Source organism: Pelodiscus sinensis, chromosome 23, assembly GCF_049634645.1.
Source record: "Pelodiscus sinensis isolate JC-2024 chromosome 23, ASM4963464v1, whole genome shotgun sequence".
Classification (NCBI taxonomy): domain Eukaryota; kingdom Metazoa; phylum Chordata; order Testudines; family Trionychidae; genus Pelodiscus; species Pelodiscus sinensis.
This window is the reverse complement of record NC_134733.1, coordinates 3,772,664-3,792,428: the sequence shown is the minus strand read 5'-3', so window position 1 is coordinate 3,792,428 and position 19,765 is coordinate 3,772,664. Positions and strand designations below refer to the sequence as shown.

The window sequence follows — 19,765 nt, the reverse complement described above, 5'->3', positions numbered from 1 at the left end:
CACGCACTGGTTTGGGGGTGTGCCACCGTGGTACCCAATTTATTAACACACACGTTCCCGGCTGCCGGAGCAGACCCCGCCCCGCCCCAGGCATGTGGCACGTCCCGTTCCCAGTCACTGGAGCAGACCTCACCCCCGGCCATGCGGCACGTACCGTTCCCAGTTGCTGGAGCAGACCCTGCCCCAACCCCGCAGCATGTCCTGTTCCCAGTCACTGGAGCAGACCCACCCCCCTCCCCGCATGTCCCATGACCAGGTTTACAAGCAAGCTCAGCTCGCAAGGGATGCTGTGCCAGGCAAGGTGGGAGTTCTCCTCTGGCAAGACTGAGGACTCCTCTTTGCTCCCAGAAGGAGGGAGGAGATGGGGGGGGGAGGCACAGTCTATCAAAGGTCTGGCCCTAAACGCTTTTCCCACCCTCAGGCAGGTCTAGGCACAGGTGGAGTCCGGCGCTGCTACAGGCTCTCAGGGGTGTCTAGTCTCATGCCTCTGGCGAGAGAGGCATGTAGATCAGGCTACCCGGCCTAGGGAAGTGAAGCGGCGATTTAAATAATCGCTGCCTCAGTGACGTTTAAATGGCTGCCGCGCGGAGCCGATCAGCTGTTTGGCGGCTCAGCTCACTAGCCTGGACGCTCCACAGTCGACAACGGCATTTGTCAACCTCCCCGGTAAACCTCATCCCACGAGGCGTAACGGGGAGGTCGACAAATGCCTTTGATGTCGACCGCAGAGCGCCCAGCCTAGCGCACTGAGCCGCCGAACAGCTGATTGGCTCAGCCATTTTAATTTAAATGAAGTGGCGATTATTTAAAGTCGCCACCTCATTTCCTTATGCCAAGTAAACAAATCTACATGCCTCTTGCCACGGTCTAGACACACCCTCTGCCCAGCACGTGCGGGAACAAGCAGGAGCAGGAGGGGACGGTATCTCTGCCGACAGGAGGCATCAAACCGAGACCTCTAGAGCTTCCTGCAGGAGCTGAGCCGGCTGCAGCGCAGGCTCATTGGTCTCACTGTACGTGGCTCAGTGCAGCACAGGCGGGAGGCGCGTGGGTCACATGTGGCATTAAAGACCCCGTCAGTGGGACTGGCCCAGTCCTGGTGGCCCCTGTCAAAAAGGGCCTTGGCAGATGGGAAAGGGGTCAGGGAAGGGCCACAAAAGCAATCGAGGCCTGGGAAACCCTCCACGCCCTGCTCCTCGGTGGCTTGCTGCGGACAGCGAGGCGGCGACCGAAGAGCCGGCCAGTGCCTGCGCCGGGGAAGAGCCCGGAGAGGAGGGTCGTGTAGCCGACAGAGGCAGCGCATGATGCAGTGGCTGGAAGTGAAACCAGACACGTGAGCAACAGCCAGGAGAGTCAACCCCTCAGATAACTTACCCAGGGCAAAACCAAGGGGAGCCCGGTGGCACCTGAGGGCACGTCTACACTACAACGTTAGTTCGAATTAGCTTAGTTCGAATTAACGCATCTAGAACTAAAAACTAGTTTGAATTAGCGTTTTGCTAATTCGAACTAGCGCGTCCACGTTAAGTGGACCCTGAACCGGGGTTAAGAATGGCCGGAAGCAGTGCCGGCAGGGCATCAGAGGAGGACTTAGAGGGTGGAGCTGCTGTCTCAGGCTAGCCGAGGGCTGCGCTTAAAGGGTCCCGACCCCCACCCCGGACAGACAGTTCTCAGGGTTCCCCGCTTGCAAAGCAGTCCTGGCTTGGAGTGCCCGCACTAAGCACATCACACCACTTGGCCATCAGCCCGGCTGCACTTGCCGCAGGCTGCCATCTGGGGGGAGGGGGCAATCGGGGGGGCTGCAGGAGAGCTTCCACCCCCAGAAGCCTGCAGAGCCAGCCCAGTCCTCCCCATCGGGGGCTCGTACCCCATTCCTCCCTCACCTCCTTCCACTTACCCTTCCCTAGCCCCTCTTCTTGATGTACAAAATAAAGATAACGTGTCTTCCAAAATGGAATCTGTCTTTATTGAACAAAACGGGGGGAGACTGGGAAAAGGAGGTGGGAGAGGGGAAGAGAGGCTGGGAGAGGGGAGGGCAACTAAAATGATCAGGGGTTGGGAACAGGTCCCATATGAAGAGAGGCTAAAGAGACTGGGACTTTTCAGTTTAGAAAAGAGGAGACGGAGTGGGGGGCAGGATAGAGGTCTCTAAAAGCAGGAGTTGGGTGGAGAGGGTGCATACAGAAAAGTTCTTCATTAGTTCCCATAAAGAAGGATTAGCGGACACCAAAGGAAAGGAATGGGTAGCAGGCTTCAAACTAGTAACAGAAAGTTGTTCTTCACAAAGCAAAGAGTCAACCTGTGGAACTCCTTGCTGCAGGAGGCTGTGAAGGCTACAACTAGAACAGAGTTTAAAGGGAAGTGAGATCAAGTCATGGAGACTGGGTCCATGGAGTGGTATTAGCCAGGGGGTAGGAGTGGTGTCCCTGCCCAAGGTTTGTGGAAGGCTGGAGAGGGATGGCACGAGACAAATGGCTTGGTCACTGTCTTCAGTCCATCCCCTCCAGGGTCCCTAGGGTTGGCCGCTTTCGGCAGACAGGCTACTGGGCTAGATGGACCTTTGGTCTGACCCAGGACAGCCATTCTAAGCTCAGGGTCGGGGGTCTCAGTGGACCCCCTGATTTTCATGCACACCTGCTCCTGGGTGGCCAGGCTGGCAGCTCTCCTGCCCAAGCCGGCCACTTTCCTGTGCCTAGTGCAGAGATCGTGGACGAGGTCCATGATGTCTGCACTAGCCCAGGCGGGTGCCCGCCTCTTGCGGTCCCGGGCAAGCTCCTGGGAGCTGCCAGCCTGGCCCTGGGAAGAGGGGGAGGGCATCGGGTGGCTGGCTCGATCCGTGCCAGGTGCAGGGTCTTCTGGCTGGGTGCTGGCAGGCTTGCACTTGGCACGGGCATCGTAGCCAGCCCGTGCCCCTTTAAGGGGTCCGGGGCCGGGAGGGGGGCAGTAGAGTTTCCCTGGTGTTGGCCAGAGTGCCCACCAGGGAAAGCTGGGGAGGGCTAGCCTCCCACTAGTTCAAATTAAGGGGCTACACACCCCTCAATTCGAACTAGCTAGTTCGAACTAGGCTTAATCCTCATGGAATGAGGTTTACCTAGTTCGAACTAAGCGCTCCGCTAGTTTGAATTAAATTCGAACTAGCGGAGCACTAGTGTAGCGCCTATGAAAGTTAGTTCGAACTAACTTTGTAGTGTAGACATACCCTTAGAGACGAACCGATTCATTTGGGTGGAAGTGTCTGTGGGCTGGAGCCCACTTCGTTAGCAACTTCGTCAGTGCCAGCCCACGGACGCTTCCACCCCAATGAATTGGTTTGTCTCCAAGGTGCCACCGGGCTCCCCTTGCCTATGCTGGACCAGCCTGGCATGGCTCCCCCGCGAGACTTGGGGGACTCAGGGCAGGGAGACTTCCCCATCACCTGCTGTCTGTGCGCCGCGTTCGCCAGATGTGCTCTAGCGGGCCACGAGCCGGTCGCCCGCATGCCGTGTTCACCAGATGTGCTCTAGCACGGCCACAAGCCTGAGGCAGCATCACTTGGTGACATGCTCTGGGGATGTCCAGGAAGTCAGACCAGACTCAATGGGCCCCTCTGGGCCCAAACTTTGGATGCAGGAGCCAGTTCTGTCCATGGATATGCAGGGGCCAAAGCCCCTGTGGGAATCCTGCGAGCAACATCTCACACTCCAGCTCCCTGAACCCAGGGGTTCTCAAACGCTGTGATACCGCGACCCTGCTCCAAGTTGCTCATGAGCCCCTGGGGGGTCGGGACCCAGTTTGAGAAACGTGGCCTTAACGGTTACCCACCAGCTCTGTGATGCTTGGGGAACCAGAACATGGTCACATGTCAGCCTTGTGCTCTTGGGGAGCCAGGGAGTGACATTCATGGAAAACCATCCCCCTCCCGCAGGCCTCTGCTAGAATCACAGACAAAGCAATGAAAAGGCCGGGGAAGACACGCCTAAACTGCCTCAGACAAGGGTGATACAATTAAGGAAACACCCCAGCCTCATTTGCATTAAAGATGGAACAGAGGGACATCTCATTAGCATACAGAATGGAGAGCAGCTCTTCCAAGGCAGGAACCGCAGTGAATTATGGGACACCGAAAGCAGAGAAGCACTGCCTGATGGGAAATCCCTGCTCCAGATGCTAATGAACCTAAGCCTGCTCACACCCAAATGAGTCATTATCAGACCAGTTCTAGTAACGATCCTATTGACACCTAAAATACTGAAACTGCCTAACTGCATTCAAGGAACATCCCCCATAACCAGGGGTGATCAGTCTCTATTGTCTCTCCTCTTTCTCTTTGAACTATCCCTATAAAAATGCCTCTTTACCCAAGAAAAACTGTTCTGATAGCCATGCAGTTTAAACCCAGGTGTGTCTAGACTGCATCCCTCTTCTGTAAAAGGGATGCAAATTAGACATATCGCAATTGCAAATGAAGCGGGGATTTAAATCCTCCCCGCTTCATTTGCATAAAAATGGCTGCCGCTTTTTTCCGGCTCAGAGCTTTGCCGGAAAAAAGTGCCAGTCTAGATGCGGATCTTTCGGAAAATAAAGCCTTTTCCAGAAGATCCCTTATCCCTCAATTTTCATCATTTTAAGAGGGATAAGGGACACAGCCCATCAGTTCCATTGAGACTTCTTTATCTCCTGTCTGATCGTGCTGGGGGCTCAGCTCTGCTCTTCCTCTGCCCTCTGGACCCCCGGCTACCATCATCATCTGGGATCCTTGATCAGTGCAAGCTCCGTGGAGTGGTGAGGTGTCTCTCTCGCTCTCTCTCCCATCAACGATCTCTAAGCATAGCCTCCCGTCCCTGCCCTATGTAAACTGTTATATGGTTACCTAACATTTGTAATCAGTTAGGATTTAGATTTAATATTGTAACTGTTTGACATCTATTCACTACTCAGAAATAAATCACTTTCATTGTTAAGCTGGTTGCTTCTCTCTCTTTCTTTCTCTTTTGCTCACTCTTCCTTAAGGGGGGTTGTTTTGGCTTCCCCATTCGCTCTGCAACAACGCTTCTTGTACCCAAGCAAAAGATCCCTGTAGTGCCCAAAATCCTGTGGGGTTTGCTCATCGTGTGGTTTACCAGTGAATGATTGTGGTGTGAAAGTGGGGATAGGGGGTGCTGAACCAGGGGGCTTATGAGGATGGCAGCTTAAAGGGATGTTTAATCCAGCCCACGGAGTCCAAAGGCACATGAGGGTGCAGTGTGGCATTGTGGTCAAACCCAGCCAGCTGAGTGCAGGGACATATGAGGGGTCAGCTTGTGAGTGCCAAATACCCAGTCCTCTCAGACATGCTCTATTAGTGGGTGTGAGTGTCTGTGTGCATTGCCAAGGTGGTAAGAACCCCTCTGAGGAGCCTAGTTCCTGCAGGAGAGCTCCAGTGGGAGGGGGAATTGGCAGCAGGGAGAATTCAGCTCCATATGAGAGCACAAGGAAGCACAAACAGCACACGGATAGAATGGTTAACCTTCCCTCGGTTCCATAAGAGTGACCCTGATAGATGAGCATACCCTAGAGTACTGGGCAAATCTGGTAACATAACCCAAGACCAGCACCTGCACCCCAACCTGCTGCCCCTGCCTGGTGAAAGGGAGGGAGGACGGGGAGAGCAGGGGCGGGGGCCTCAGGAAAGGTGCAAAGGAGGTGAGGCCAGGGTACTTGGGTCTGAGGTCAACCTCAGCTCGCACTTCAACACAAAAAGCGATCTCATGCTTAAAACGGTTGGAGACCCCGGCCTAGTGCCACTGGCCCCCCAGCGCTGGGCAGAGGACGGGCTGGAGCAAGCTCAGGCGGGGGACCCTGCTGCAGCCCGGAGCCACCCAGCACCGTGCACCACAGGGGCCTGATTCTGCTGGTTTGTTCCCAGGGGGCATGGCCACGAACAAAGTCACCACCGTTCCCTGTAACCAGGGCCGGCCCACAACATTGACACCTGAGGCGGGGAGCAAACATGACGCCCCCGTCCCGCCTCGCTTGGGCCAAAACTGTGAAAGGTCCAATTCTGCCTCCTTCCCGTTCTCCGCTCGTGGGCCTGCTCCGCTACCTACATCTGCGCCAGCAGGAGACAATTTTCTACATTCGGGGTCCTAGGGGCGCCCCCCCCCCTCCCCACAGTCTGGCACCTGAGGCAGCTGCCTCAGTTTGCCTCATGGTAGGCCCAGCCCTGCATGAAACCTGCAAACAGCCCCTCACGAGGGAACCACCCTGCCTGAGCCGTGGCCCAGGGCATCCCTTTCCGCAACAAACCAGCCGCCGGCAGGACCCCTCCCGCACCGCAGCCCCTCTTCCCCGCAGCAGGGCAGCCCAGTCCTGCTCAGCACTGGTCTGCCCAGGAAGCTGCGCCCAATGCCATAGCCTGAGAGCAGGGACAGGCCCTGGCCCATCAGCGCAGGCAGCCAAGGACTGACGTCTCAACCCAGCCAGCGGCTCTCCAGCAACCGGCAGCAGCGCCCAGGCACCTCAGCTGCAAGCCTCCTGCACCCTGGCTGACAGAATTGCTCCCCGCACCCCCCCAGCACCAAGCACACACATTGGGCAGGGACACCCTGTCACCCCCGAGTCTGGGCACTGCCGCTGGACAAGCGAGCAGGAAGGATGGCCGCCAAGATCACTCACCTGGGGCCTTAGGAAGCCATAAACTCAGGCCTTACGCACACAAGACAATGGGTGTGCCCCCCCAGGCTGTGTCTAAAGGAGGGGGGGACCCAAACGCACACCTCCAGCGCAGGGGACTCCTGGTGCTGCTAGAGGTTTCGGGGAAATCAGCACAGCCCAGGCGGAAGGAGCCAGCACTGTGCCACAGTCGCGCAAAGGACCAATATCCTGGGGGAGGGGTTAAGAGGAGCAGACGTGGGGGGTGACTAGGCCCTCGCCAGGCTTCAGCTGGCGGCCGTGCCCAGTTGCGGGCACCAAGCTTTGGGAACGCCGTGGACAAACGGGCGCGAGGCCAGGGGAGCGCGGCGGAAGGGACCCAAGCTACAAGAACTGGACACGTTTACGTGGCAACAAGACTACTCCGGGGGCACCGGCTACATTTTCAAACACGATGGGCTGTTTAGGGACGGAGAACGATCGGGCTTCACGCCGCTGAAGGCGGGACGAGCAATGGGTTTGGTCTGCGGCCAGGAAGCAAGGTTAGCAGTGAGGGAAACCCGGGCAGCAGTCAGTGTCGAATCCGCCTCCAAAGCTTTGAGAGGGGCTGGGGAATCACCACGATGCGGGGGGGGGGGGGGGGGGGGAGTTGAGGACAGGTTGGACAAAACCCCGATCAGGGACAGTCTAGCTGTACCTGGTCATGCCTCAGTGCAGGGGCTGGACAGTGGCTCAGCATCCCTCAGAGCCCTGCATTTCTAGGCCTATGCAAAAAAAGTGGCACCTGCCTAAGATGCATTGGTTCAACTAGCTCAGTGGTCTCCAACCTTTTTATACCCAAGATCACTTTTTAAATGACAGACCAAGCCAAGATCTACCGCCCCGCCCCTTCCTTGAAGCCCCGCCCTCTCTATTCTCCTCCTCTCCATCACTTGCTATCCCCAATCCTTATACTGCTACTTAAAAAAAAACAAAATTCCCACCATTCCTCGCAGCTACTCACCTGTGCTGTTGCTCAGTGAGTAGCTGCTCCTCAAATGAGGAAATCTAATGTAAATGTCCTGTGCAGGCGCGCAGTTCAGAGAGGGCTCAAGAGCTACTCTTAGAGCCTCCGAGATCTACCGGTAGATCACGATCTACTGGTTGGTGACCACGAAACTAGCTTAACGTTCAAGCCCCCATCTCACCTGAATGAAGCGAGTTGCTCTCTGGCCACAGTTTACCCAAAACAGATTCCCAATCCGCTTGCGCCAACATGGGCTGGAGGGGGGCTACAGTTTTACTAGGCTGGCAGAAATCCACCTCTGAAGTGACAGACATAAGTTCCGCAGGAAACCAGCCGAGTTTATGACCCCAGCTTCGGAGCAAGTGCTGGAATTCTGGTCTGAAAAGGCAACGCCGGAGCCCCAACTCAAGAGGGCAGAAGCGCCCCGAGGAAGAGCTCGGGCCTGCCTAGGAGGGCCTGGCGAGGTGCCTGCGTTAGCGCGAGGAGGCATTAGGCACTGACACACTTTACAGTCAGTGACCAAACCCAGGGAGGAACCAGCAACCTGCCCTCTGTGCCGGAAGGAACCAGGCAGCTTGCGCCAATGGCATTAAGCAAGGGGTGATGTCAGGGGAGCTTCATTTACATACGAAGCAGCTGGAGGACAGGAAGTGGACAGGAAGGAAAGTTCATGCCACTCGCAGGAAGGTCGATGAACTTTGGCAAAGAGAAGCCAGCGCTGGGCTGCATTACTGGGGACGACACAAGGTAGAAGCTCCTGCACATCTGCAGCATGGGGCCCTCCACAGCACCGAGACGCCCGCTCAGGCGAGGACCGGCTCTTGCTGGCATGGACTCTGGCTCACGTAACCCCCCTTTGCCCCTTATTCTTGGTACCACCCGCCTCCCCCCCAGACAACTGTTTAATAAACTTGCTGCTGTGACTGCAACGCGAGTGTGTGTCAAAGCCTGTTCCATTAACAAGCTGGCATTACACTCTTCCACGGGCAGTGACCTTGGCTTAGGGGAGAGGCCGATGCAGGGACCTGAGCTCAGCTCATCTGCAAGGCAAGGCTTGGACCGGCAGAGCGCGGCAGCGCCGCCTGGCCAGACCTGACTCAGTTTCCCCATCAGCAAGTCTCTCCTGTGCAGAGGGGGAGGGGCGACACTCACTCCCACTTTGAGCCCTCAGCAGATGGGCACAAGGCAGATGGCTTGGGGTGAGGGGGTGGGGATTTGGAACTGGGAGGGTGTGGGCGTCACTCTGCAAAGATAACCAAGGCTGGCTGAGGCAGGGCCTGTCCTGTTTGCACAGGGGCCCCTGGGCTACATCTACACTGCCGCCTTCTTCCGCAAAAGCTTCCGCAAACGAAGTGCGGAGGAGAATATCACCAGGCTTCATCTGCATCATTAGCCTTTTTGAGCAAGAGGCTTTTGCACAAAAAGGAGCTCTACAGACAGCTCCTTTTTGCACAAAAGCCTCTCTTGTGCAAGAGCCATTTTTCTTCCTCATTTTTTCAGAAGAACGGCTCTTGCACAAGAGGGGTTTTGTGCAAAAAGGAGTCGTCTACACAGATCCTTTTTGCGCATAAGCCTCTTGCACAAAAATGGCTGCTAATTCATTATGCAAATGAAGCACAGCAATCACGAATGATGGGAGCGGCGCACGACTCCGCAGGGGACCAGCGCTAACAAGGTCAAATCAGCCAGGGTGGGTGTGGCCCATCCCCCCCAGGAGTGAAGATGGGGAGGAGAAAGGGTTACACTGGAACACCCTCCCCCCCCCCAGCCCGTGCTGTGTTTGCTGCACGGTGGCTCTTGGGGGCGGACACGACACGCAGGCCCGCTCTCCAGAATGCCCTCCACCCAGGAGCACTTCCCCCGTGTCGCCCAGCACAGGAGACAGCACAATTGGGGGCAGGTCTCCGGCCAGGCCAGAGTCCCAGCGGGTCCCTTCAGGGCTGCCTTCCAGGAGCTGCTGGGGTACACGGTGTCCACGCTGGACTTGGCGGGGCACTGGGCCGGCTGGGGGCCCGTGCTGGCGCGGAGCCCTGCAGTGAGCTGAGCCGCTCTGGGGGGCTGGGGAGACACGTCTGTCCTTCTGGGATCCTCCCAGCAGGGGCTGCTCCCTCGGGGCGCACTTCGGACCTTCATCCCAGGCGCAGCGGGGCGGGAGCGCAGGGCAGGGAAGGCTGGAGCCAGGAGATTTACAAGAGGCTGGTAAACACAGCGCAGGGGCTTTGGCACCCGTAAGACTGGGCATTTCCACCCTGGCCACTAGCCCCTGGGGACGGGGTGGGGTGGTGGCTGCACGGGTGACATGGCTGGAATTCCCCAGTGTGCCAAGGTGGCAGCTCAAGGAAATGCAAACTCCCTTCCAGGAGGGCAAACTTCCCGGGGAAGCAGACTGGGTTTACTCACCAGCCGTTTCCAATTCGTGCATGCTGTCTCGGGGACCTTTGCCTAAGAACCCAGGAATCCCTGGGTCAGCCAAGAGGAAGTCTAACGCCCAGCACGTGCACGCACACCCCCACCCCCACCCCGCCCTGCTAATTAAGTGCTTCCGTTTCGGCCCCACCCACACTGTCTCCCACCCCAAGTTTCCCCAAGCGCGGAGTCACCAGGAATGCTCCATGACAGCAGCAGTCAGGCTGGGCCCTCCCCAATTCGCTCTCTTCCACCGGCAGCACAGGGAAAGCTGGTCTCCCGCTGGCCCTGTACAGGGCCCTGTACCCTCCCTTCAAGAGATAGATCAGCTGTGAACCCAGCTTGGCCCCCTCCTGCATTTGGGAGGGGGTGGGGCGAGGTGCGGCAGGCGGCTGGCAATTAAGGCTGAAGCTCGGGTTGGATAGTGAGGCTGCGCGTGTCACCTCCTGGGGGGGCATCGTCAGAGGGGAAGAGGACAGGGGGAGGGGGAAGCTGGAAAGGGTGGAAGGAATCGACAGACCCCTGCTCTAGCAGCCTCCCCCGCCCCCCACCATGCTTCAGGTAGTTGGAGTCAGGGCCAGCTAGGGGCATCTGATCTGACTCCCCCTGCAATTACCTGGGATGGTTTTTAAACAGGTCAATGGCCACAGTCGACAGAACAAGAGCAGCGTCCAGCAGAGGGGCCCTGCACTCGAGCATTCGGCCCTGCACGACCGGCGGGGCAGCCCTGCAAGGTGGCTCCTCACGCTAGAGGCTGGAGCCGCCTGAAGCAGGCCCACGGCTCTGAACAGGGAAAGGCACAAGGCCCTTTGGGGTTGACACGAGCCAGGTTCCGAGAAGCCGCCAGTGCCTCCGTGGGGCCAACCTCGCCAGCTGGGGCCTTTTCTTAAGGCTCCAGCTCCTGGTGGCAGAGGTCACACGTGCCCCAAGAGACACGGGCGCGAGTCTCAGGCCCGTGCCATCAACCACGAGTAGCAGAGCACACGCAGGCAGGGGCTAGCCAGGCGGAGAACAGCTCGGCGCATTTGGCTGCAGCTCCAGTCACGCCGGCGGGAGGGAAGTTGGCACAAGTGCGCAGTACAGGAGCACGACCACCCCGGCATGGAAGGCGGACAGATGCGTAACGGGGCCAGGACGGGCAGGTCTACCCAGAGTCCCTTACAAGCCACCTAAACCCTCAGGCATGTGCTTTGAACCCACGCTCCTTGCACGGCTGAATGAGGGCTACAGACCAGTGTCTCATTAAAACCTGCGAAGTGGGGCTTTGCCCACGAATGCTTATGCTCCAAAACATGTTAGTCTGTAAGGGTATGTCCAGACAACATGCCTCTATCGGCAGAGGCATGTAAAATAGGCTTCCCGACATAGTCAATGAAGTGGGGATTTAAATATCCCCGGCTTCATTAAAATAAAAGTGGCTGCCACGTTGTGCCAGCTTAGCCGATCGTTGGCACAGCACAGCAGTCAAGACGCAGATTGGTCGACAGGGGAAGCCTTTGTCGACTGCTCCCTTCTATCTCGTGAAACGAGGTTTACAGGAGCGGTCGACAAAGGCTTCCCCTGTCGACCGATACGCATCTTGACTGCCGCGCTGTGCCAACAATCAGCTGAGCCAGCACAGCACAGCAGTCATTTTTATTTTAATGAAGCCAGGGATATTTAAATCCCCACTTCATTGACTATAAAGGGAAGCCAATTTTCTATGCCTGTCGGCAGAGGCACATAGTCTGGACGTACCCCAAGGTGCCACAGGACTCCTTGTCACCCATCCAGCCTGACTCATGACCGGCCAGAGAATGCCACGCCAGAGTAGAGTCCTAGGATTACCAGGGAGCCCCTGAAGGTGGAAGAGGAGGTGAACCCCAGGTTCTTGGGATTAGGAGCTTTACCCACCGGCCCCCCAAGCAGCAGCTGGAAGAATTGTGACTGTGTGGTGAAGTTAAGCTTGAAAACTCCCCCACTTTGTCCCTCCCTTCCCCCGCAAAAGCAGCTTAGATACCGGAAACTCAGTAAAGACACCCCCCTCCACAAACACTGATAATCTCCTAGACGCACAGAACACTAGAACTGGAAGGGACCTGCAGAGGCCATCAAGTCCAATCCCTGCCCTCACGGCAGGACCAGGCACCATCTAAATCATCTCTGAAAGATGTCTTAATCTGCTCTTAAATATCTGCAGTCACGGAGATCACACACAGACACTTTATTCCAGGGTTTAGCCACCCTGACAGGTAGGAAGTGTTTTCTTCTTTTCCAACCTAAACCTCCCTCGATGCAATTTAAGCCCATGGCCTCTGATGATAGGACAAGCAGCAAAGAAGGACAGTTGTTCCCTCTCCTCGCAACACCCTTTTAGATACTTGAAAACCGCTACTCAGTCTTTTTTCTAAGCTAAGCAAGTCCAGTTCTTTCAGTCTTCCCTCCTAGCTCATGTTCTCTAGACCTTTCATCATTCTTGTTGCTCTTCTCTGGACCTTCTCCAACTTCTCCATATCTTTCTTGAAATGTGGTGCCCAAAAATGGACAATACTACGATTGAGGCCTAACCAGCATAGAGTGGAAGAATGACTTCTTGTGTCTTGCACACAACACTCCTGTTAATGCCTCCCAGAATCATGTTTGGGGTTTTTTTTTTTGCAACCGTGTCACACTGTTCACTCATATTTAGCTTGTGGTCCACTATGACCCCTAGATCCCTTTCTGCAGAACTCCTTCCCAGACAGTCACTTCCCATTCTGAGAGAGCAAGGAACAATCAATTTCTCTAAGTGGAGCACTTTGCATTTGTCTTTATTAAACTTCATCCTATTTGCCTCAGACCATTTCTCCAGTTTGTCCAGATCATCTTGAATTCTTTCAAAGCACTTGCAACCTCTCCTAGCTTGGAATCATCTGCAAACTTAATAAGCGTACTCTCTATGCTAATAGCTAAACCACTGAAGATCATGAATAGAACTGGTTCTAAAACAGACCCCTGCAGAGCCCCACTTGTTACGCCCTTCTAGCAAGATTGTGAAGTGTTAATAACTACTCTGAGAACGGTTATCCAGCCATTTATATACCCACCTTATAGCAGCCCCATCTAAGTTGTATTCCTCTAGTTTATTGGTAAGAAGATCATGCAAGACTGTATCAAATGCTTTACTAGAAACAACTGTACCACCTCCACCACTTCTCCCTGTGACGTAGTGGAGGTACCTGGCTGGTTTCTATGCTGCTGGCTCTGGGGGAACCCCCACTGGCTGCTGTGGGTACCACGACCCAGCAAAACAGGATGAGTTACTATGCAAACCAGTGGCCAGACACCCCCCATGGAGAGGAACAAAGGAAGGTGGAATGCTGCCTTGGCTGGGGGGCAGGGCTGGAAGTTAGTGAGTTGGTTGCTGGCTGTCGGAGGGCATGGATGAGACAGCCTAGGGAGAGGAGCTGGAGTTTAGGGGCCCAGTCTCCCCCATCTCAAGGGGACCAGTTCCTGTGACCAGATTACATCTGTGCTGCGCTGTGCTGGAGGAGCAGTAAACCACCCTCAATTCCACTGGCTGGTGCAGTCTGTTTGCGCCATTTCGGGGTGCAGGAGACGGGGAACCCCCAACGCGCCGTCACACTCCCTTATCCACAAGGCTTGTTATCTTATCAGATTGCTTTGACAGGGTTTGTTCTAAATCATACAGATCCATGCTGGCTGTTACCCGTCACCTTATTTTCTTCCAGATGTTTGCAGATGATTTCCTTAATTACTTGCTCCGTTATCTTCCCTGGCACAGAAGTTAAACTGACTGGTCTGTTTCCTGGGTTGTTCTTATTTCCCTTTTTAGAGACGGGCGCTAGATTTGCCCTTGTCCAGTCTTCTGGACTCTCTCCCAACGTCCACGACTTACCAAAGATGACAGCTAAAGGCTCATGGGGGCAGATTAAGTGACCTGCAATTTCCCAACACTTGGGCAACGCTGCCACCCCAGAACCTCCGGCAGCGGTTGTGGTTTTCACATCCTTATTTAAGAACAGATTTCTCCCCCGCCAGAGTATGAAATCCTACCCAGCCAAGGCCTGGCCCAGGGTTTCGGACGTAGGTGACCTCACTGGGCAAGTGATTTTTCTAGAGCGTTTCACTCTCTCCCTTGCAATCAGCGTCCTCTCTGGGGTTCACCTGAACACGCGGCAGCACACCGGTCGGAGCTGCACCAGACTCACACCGCTTGTGTGTTTAGACAGCCTCACAACCACGGACTGACTGCACAGGGCAGTGGGTGAACTCACAGCTTGGGGACACTAGCCCCCACAGCCCACTCCCTCCCCCAAGGCCTCACCCACTGGAGCCTAGCTCCCGCCTAATGTGGCCACTGCTAGCCCCTACCCAGCTCCCCCCAGCCATGACACTGGCTCTTGCCTCAGGCTAGCACCCCCAGCCTCAGCGCATGGCCTGTCAGCCTGGTCCCCGCCATGCCCCAGCGCAGGGCCACTGGAGCAGCCGGGCGGCGCGACCCAGCCCCAGACATGGGAGGGGGCCTGGACTCGAGCAGCAACGGGCAGAGCAAGCCCTTCCCCCGCCCACGAGAGCGACTCCCTACACAGAGCGGGCAGCCCCCGGCTGGGGCTGGTCTCACCGGAGCAGCCGCAAGCGGAGCCCAGCTGCCAGCCTGGGGTCCCCTTGCCAGGGGCAGGGAGGAGCTGGGGACTGCTCCAGCCTGGGCCCTCGTGGCACGACAGCCTCCAGCAGCTACAGCTGCCTGGACAGTGACTCGCTCCCCCCCCCCCCCCCCCCCCCCCCCCGGCCAGTGGCAGCTTCAGAAGGGAGGCCACAGAGACTCTTCCTCCTCCCCAGGGCCTGGCCCACAAGCAAGAGGCCCAGAAACTGCTCCCGAGGGCACCGTGCTGCACCCCCCCTGGCCATGCCAGGCAGGCGACTGGAGAAGCGCTCACGGCGCTGCCAGCATCCCCTGCCCACCCCTGGGAAGCTGGCTGGGGCTCAGCGCCAGCAAGGCACAAGCAGAGGGGGACCCGAATCTCCCCTATGGGGCTGTGGTGGTCCCGGCCCAGGCCTGGCGTGCAGGGCAGCACGGCCAGAGGGGATGGAAAGCCCCCATCGGTCACACATGCAGGGCCTCAGGGTGGAGTCAGACGTTGAGTGCCCCCCCCAGCAGGGCTGCTCCGCAGTTCAGCTCTGCCTCTCACTGTGCCCCCCCCAGTCCAGCAGCTCCCCCCTGCACACCAACTCCAGCAAGTTACTGAGATGCCCCCCTGTGCTCGGGGCAGGGCAGCCCGCTCCCCCACCGGTAGGAGACCCCCTGAGCCAGGTGCCCAGTCTCCGATGCATGGCGCCACTCAGGCCGAGGGGTGGGCTACAGCCTTTCCTGCCACATGCTGACCTGGCGTAACAGCGAAGAGGAGATTGCACCAGAGGCTGCGCCTCAGCAACGCTAAAGCAACAGGAAACCCAGCAGCCAGCCCAGGAATCCACCTGCAAAGCCTTTCCCTCTGCCCACCCCTAGCCGCAGACCCATCTCATCCAGGCCCGGCTCCACAGCCGCCCACAACCACGCTCGGGCCGCTCAGGGACACCCACTGCCTCTCTCCCTCCCTCAGGGGCCCCACCAGCCTCCCCCTTGGGCCCTGGAGGAAGAGCAGAGCCATGCTCAGGGCAGCAGCCGCTCCCAGGCCGCAGAAGTGGATCCAAACTGCACTGCTCAGGCGCACACAGCTCCTCCTGATGCCGCCAGGGGCACCATGCCAGCTGTCCGCGGATGCCATCGGCAGCAGAAAGCTGGCTCCTTCCTAGCAGGGTTTCTCTAGCAATGGGGCAGGGGGGAGGGGGCAGAAACACCAAGTTATAAAGGACTCTTGAAAAGACGCCAGCCGGCGAGGGATACAGCAGGCACAGAAACAAAACATTCTGAGACACAATGACACTCCCTGCCCTGCATAATCAGGCATCGGATTGTTGCTTCTCAAAGGGGAGGGCAGAGTCTCTCTAACTCAATAAGCCCCCACAGGGGCTCACAGGAGCCCAGCAGCCGTCTCCTGCCATGGGGGCCCAAGGCTCCCCAGGAGTTCTCACACCAGGCTAAGGGGACTCAGCAGGGCTGAGGCAGGACTGGAAGGGGGGGCTGCGGCTCCAGAACCGAGAGCTATGGCGGAATGGGGAGGCCAGCTGGTGCTGGGCTGGAGAAGAGACGTCTCGCAGGCCGACACCGCAGCCGCACTGGGAGCCCACGGAAGGCAGCCTGAGGGCACAGAACTGCTGCAAGGGCAGAGCACTCCGGACCTGCTTTGCGCCTGCCCCTCGCTGACCTGGAGCCGGGGGGGCACGGCCGCCTCCTGGCCCCAGGAGGCTCCAACTGGCGCTTGGCAGAAACGCCCCCAGGGCAGGGGCAAGTCAGGGCAGGGCATTTTGAGAAGCCAGCTCCTCCCCTTCCCACTCTTCACATGCATTGATTGTCCAAGCATGTGGCCCTGCAGCCTCACGGGGCGTCAGTCCCCATGTTGCCTGCCCACAGGACAGTGCAGAGGAACCCCCACCCCCACCTCGCAGCATCGGCCCAGGGGGAATAACCCAGCCTGCCCCAGGCAAAGGCACGAGCGAGGGGATGCCTGGAGCAGATCAGCGCGCTCGGCTGGTTCTGCCGATGGGCATCGCTCCCAGCCCCGCTCAGTTCACTGAGGGCAACGGCCTCCCAGCTCAGAACCAGGCCCCCACTGCCCCAGCCTGTGAGCAAAAGGCCCTTCCCAGGGGAAGGGGCACAGCCAGGCACATGGCCCGTACGTCCCTGGCTGGCTGCCGGGAACCACACTGCTGCCACCAGTAACTTCGGTGCAGGAACCTTCTCACCCCCTGTTCATAGCCTAGCACCGCCGGGTCCTGCCACCCCACTGGTACCCAGCCTGGCTGGGAACCACCTTCGTCTCCAGGGCCAGGCTTGGCGCTACCTGCCACATGACTCGGGACAAACTTGTGGCCACTTTACCTCACATGCAGCTCATGGTACAGACCAGCCAGCCCCAACACTGGCCAAAAGCCAGCTGGGGTCTGTTTGGAACAGGGCTGGCTGCCACAGGAGACCCTGGAGCCGGTAGGGGGCCCAGGAATGGCCCTTGGTCTCAGAGTTGCAGGACTAGCGTAACCAAGCCGCTCTCCCGGACTAACGGAGTCCTGCTCGCTGCGTGTGCATCCCTAGAACGCACGGGGTGCCGCCTGATCCGTGCAACGCTGTGATTGGATGCACAGGGAGCGTATGGCTCACACACCCCTCACGTCCCATGCCCTTGCTTTACGTGCCTGTCACTTGGTAGCAAGGGAAAAGCTACGTGGACAAAAACCTGCAGAATCTGGCAGCGCCACACATGGGCCACGCAACGGACTGTCTCATGGGCCATGCAGAGCCCGCTGGGCCGCAGGCTGGCGAGCTCTGCCCGGCTCCATCAGAGGCTTTGTGCTGAGAGGGGCGAGGCCGGCCCTTGGTGGCAACAGGTTTACGATGGGCTGCAGCGTTGGCTCTGAATGGCTCTGTCTGGGAATCCCAGTAGGCGTGGGAATGTCCTGTGAGTCATGTGCAGAGGGAGGGAGACTTCACCCCAGCTGCCTGGCAGGGTGCATTTCCCTGCCATCCGCACACGGAGGCTCAGTGCCGCATGGAGCAGGGACCGCTGTGCGCTGGCCGGTCCAAGATACGGGAGTCTGGCCTCAGAGGAGCAGGGCTCTAAGAACAGCAGGTGCAGCCGCGTTCATCTGTAACTTTAAAAACGAGGGGCCCTATGGCACCTTAGAGACCAGACTGACCCAGGAGCTTTGGTGGGCAAACCCAGTGTCTCAGATGGGCTGGAGCGGAACGGAACCGAGACACACAGCAGCCCAAGTACCTGTAGGGCTGTTAAGGAGGCCAAGTGGCCTGGGAGCGTCCCATTGGATATGAAGAGTCCTTAGTGCTCCATTGCCCGTCTGCATCCTGCTGGGCCCAGAGGACCTGGGTTCCCAGAGACACCGCCCCGCATGGGCCTCGAAACAAACTCCCCCCGTCCAGCTCTGTGGGGCTGGTACCAACCTGCCCCTGCCCAGACAGCGAGAACGCCAAGGGGCGCCAGCAGGGGAGGAGAGGCGGGCACTAGGGCTGGCGAGCACGGCCCCTGCCCCCGGCCCCTGCCCGCGGGGGATGTTTTGCAGCCTAGGACACCCTGCGGGGGCAGCTCCGGGCTTTCGGGGAGCCCCCTGCGAGCCCAGCAGCACCCGGCTCCTGCCCCGGGAGCTCTGCGGGAAGCACGTGCCGGGCCAGGACCCCCCCGCAGAACTAACCGAGTCCAGCGCGCAACTTCCCCGCAGCCTGGCCCGCCGGGAACCGGCCCAGGCACCCCCCGGGCAGCCCGGCGCCGCAGCTGCACCACCCCAGCCCGGCAGCGGAGCCCCGCACGTGGGGCAGGCAGCGCCGCTACCGCCCAGCCCCGGGCATGGCCCCGGGTCCCCCCAACCTCCTCCAGCCCCCAGCAGGCTCGCGCCCCGCCCCGCACCTACCTACGGAGGCTCCGGGTCCCGCTGCCCGTGGGCGCCGCGCACTGAGTCGGGAGCCGGCTCCCGGGCGGCTCTTTAAAGCCGGGGAGACGCGCCGCCCCCCCCCCCACCCCCCGCCCGCACAGCGCGCTGCTGCCCCCTGCCGGGCCTGGCGGGGCGGGCTCCCGGGGGCAGGCAGCCGCCCTCGCCACTGGGAGGGGCCACACGCCCCCCCTCAACAGCGGGGGGCAGGCGGGGCGGCCTCCAGTGCAGTGACTTGGCTGCAGATGGGGAAAGGGCCTCTGCTCCCCGCCCCCCTCCTTAGGGCCCCTTGAGCCCTGCGCTCCCCCGTGGCTCTGCGGCCTGAATGCCAGGGTTCTGCCAGGGACCCAGTTCCCATGCCATGCAGCTGCCACTGGCGGTGCCCAAACAGAGCGAGGCTGGGCCCGGCCGCCGGGGGCCTTGCTGCCCTCTGCCATCCTGCCCAAAGCCGGGAAGAGCCAGCCTCCGGGCCGGGCAGTGTCCAAATCTCGGCCCCAGGGGGCTTAGAACCTGCCAGGTCACTTGTGTCCATGTTTCAGATCCCGGCCCCCAAAGAGCCTGACATAGAGAAGGGCCATGCCCAAGGTCACTCTGAATTTCAGTAGCGGAGCGAGAACTACGTCTCCTGCCACCCATCCCATTGCACTAGCCACTGGACAAAGCTGCCACCCCCCAGGGAGACAGGCTACAAGAGAGCAGTGCACTTCAGACACCAGGCACTGCCTGCTAAAGGGATTGGGGGCCCAGAGAGGTTTCTAACACACCCATGGCTGTAACAGCTGGGTGCTAACATCACCATCGTAGAACCATAGAGCTGGAAGAGACCTCAGAAGGTCGTCAAGTCCAGCCCCCTGCCCAAGGCAGGACCAATCCCAACTAAATCAACCCAGCCAGGGCTTTGTCAAGCTGAGACTTAAACACCTCTAGGGATGGAGACTCCACTACTTCCCTAGGGAACCCATTCCAGTGCTTCACCACCCTCCTATTGAAATAGTTTTTCCTAATATCCAACCTGGACCTCTCCCTCCACAACTTGAGACCATTGCTCCTTGTTCTGCCATCTGTCACTACTGAGAACAGCCTCTCTCCATCCTCTTTGGAACCGCCCTTCAGGAAGCTGAAGGCTGCTCTCAAATCCCCCCTCACTCTTCGCTTCTGCAAACTAAACAGACCCAACTCCCTCAGCCTCTCCTCATAAGTCATATGCTCCAGCCCCCTAATCATTTT

The 19,765-nt window shown here is 58.6% G+C and overlaps 1 protein-coding gene across 1 annotated transcript in view; it reads right to left on the bottom strand.

The window, feature by feature from the left end:
- ALPL (alkaline phosphatase, biomineralization associated) overlaps nt 1-18,664 on the bottom strand; it is a 51,995-nt gene extending 33,331 nt beyond the window's left edge. The window contains exon 1 of the mRNA XM_075906828.1: nt 18,521-18,664. The gene's annotated coding sequence lies outside the window, so the exon portion shown is untranslated. The remainder of the gene's footprint in view (nt 1-18,520) is intronic.
- Between the last annotated feature and the right edge of the window lie 1,101 nt (nt 18,665-19,765).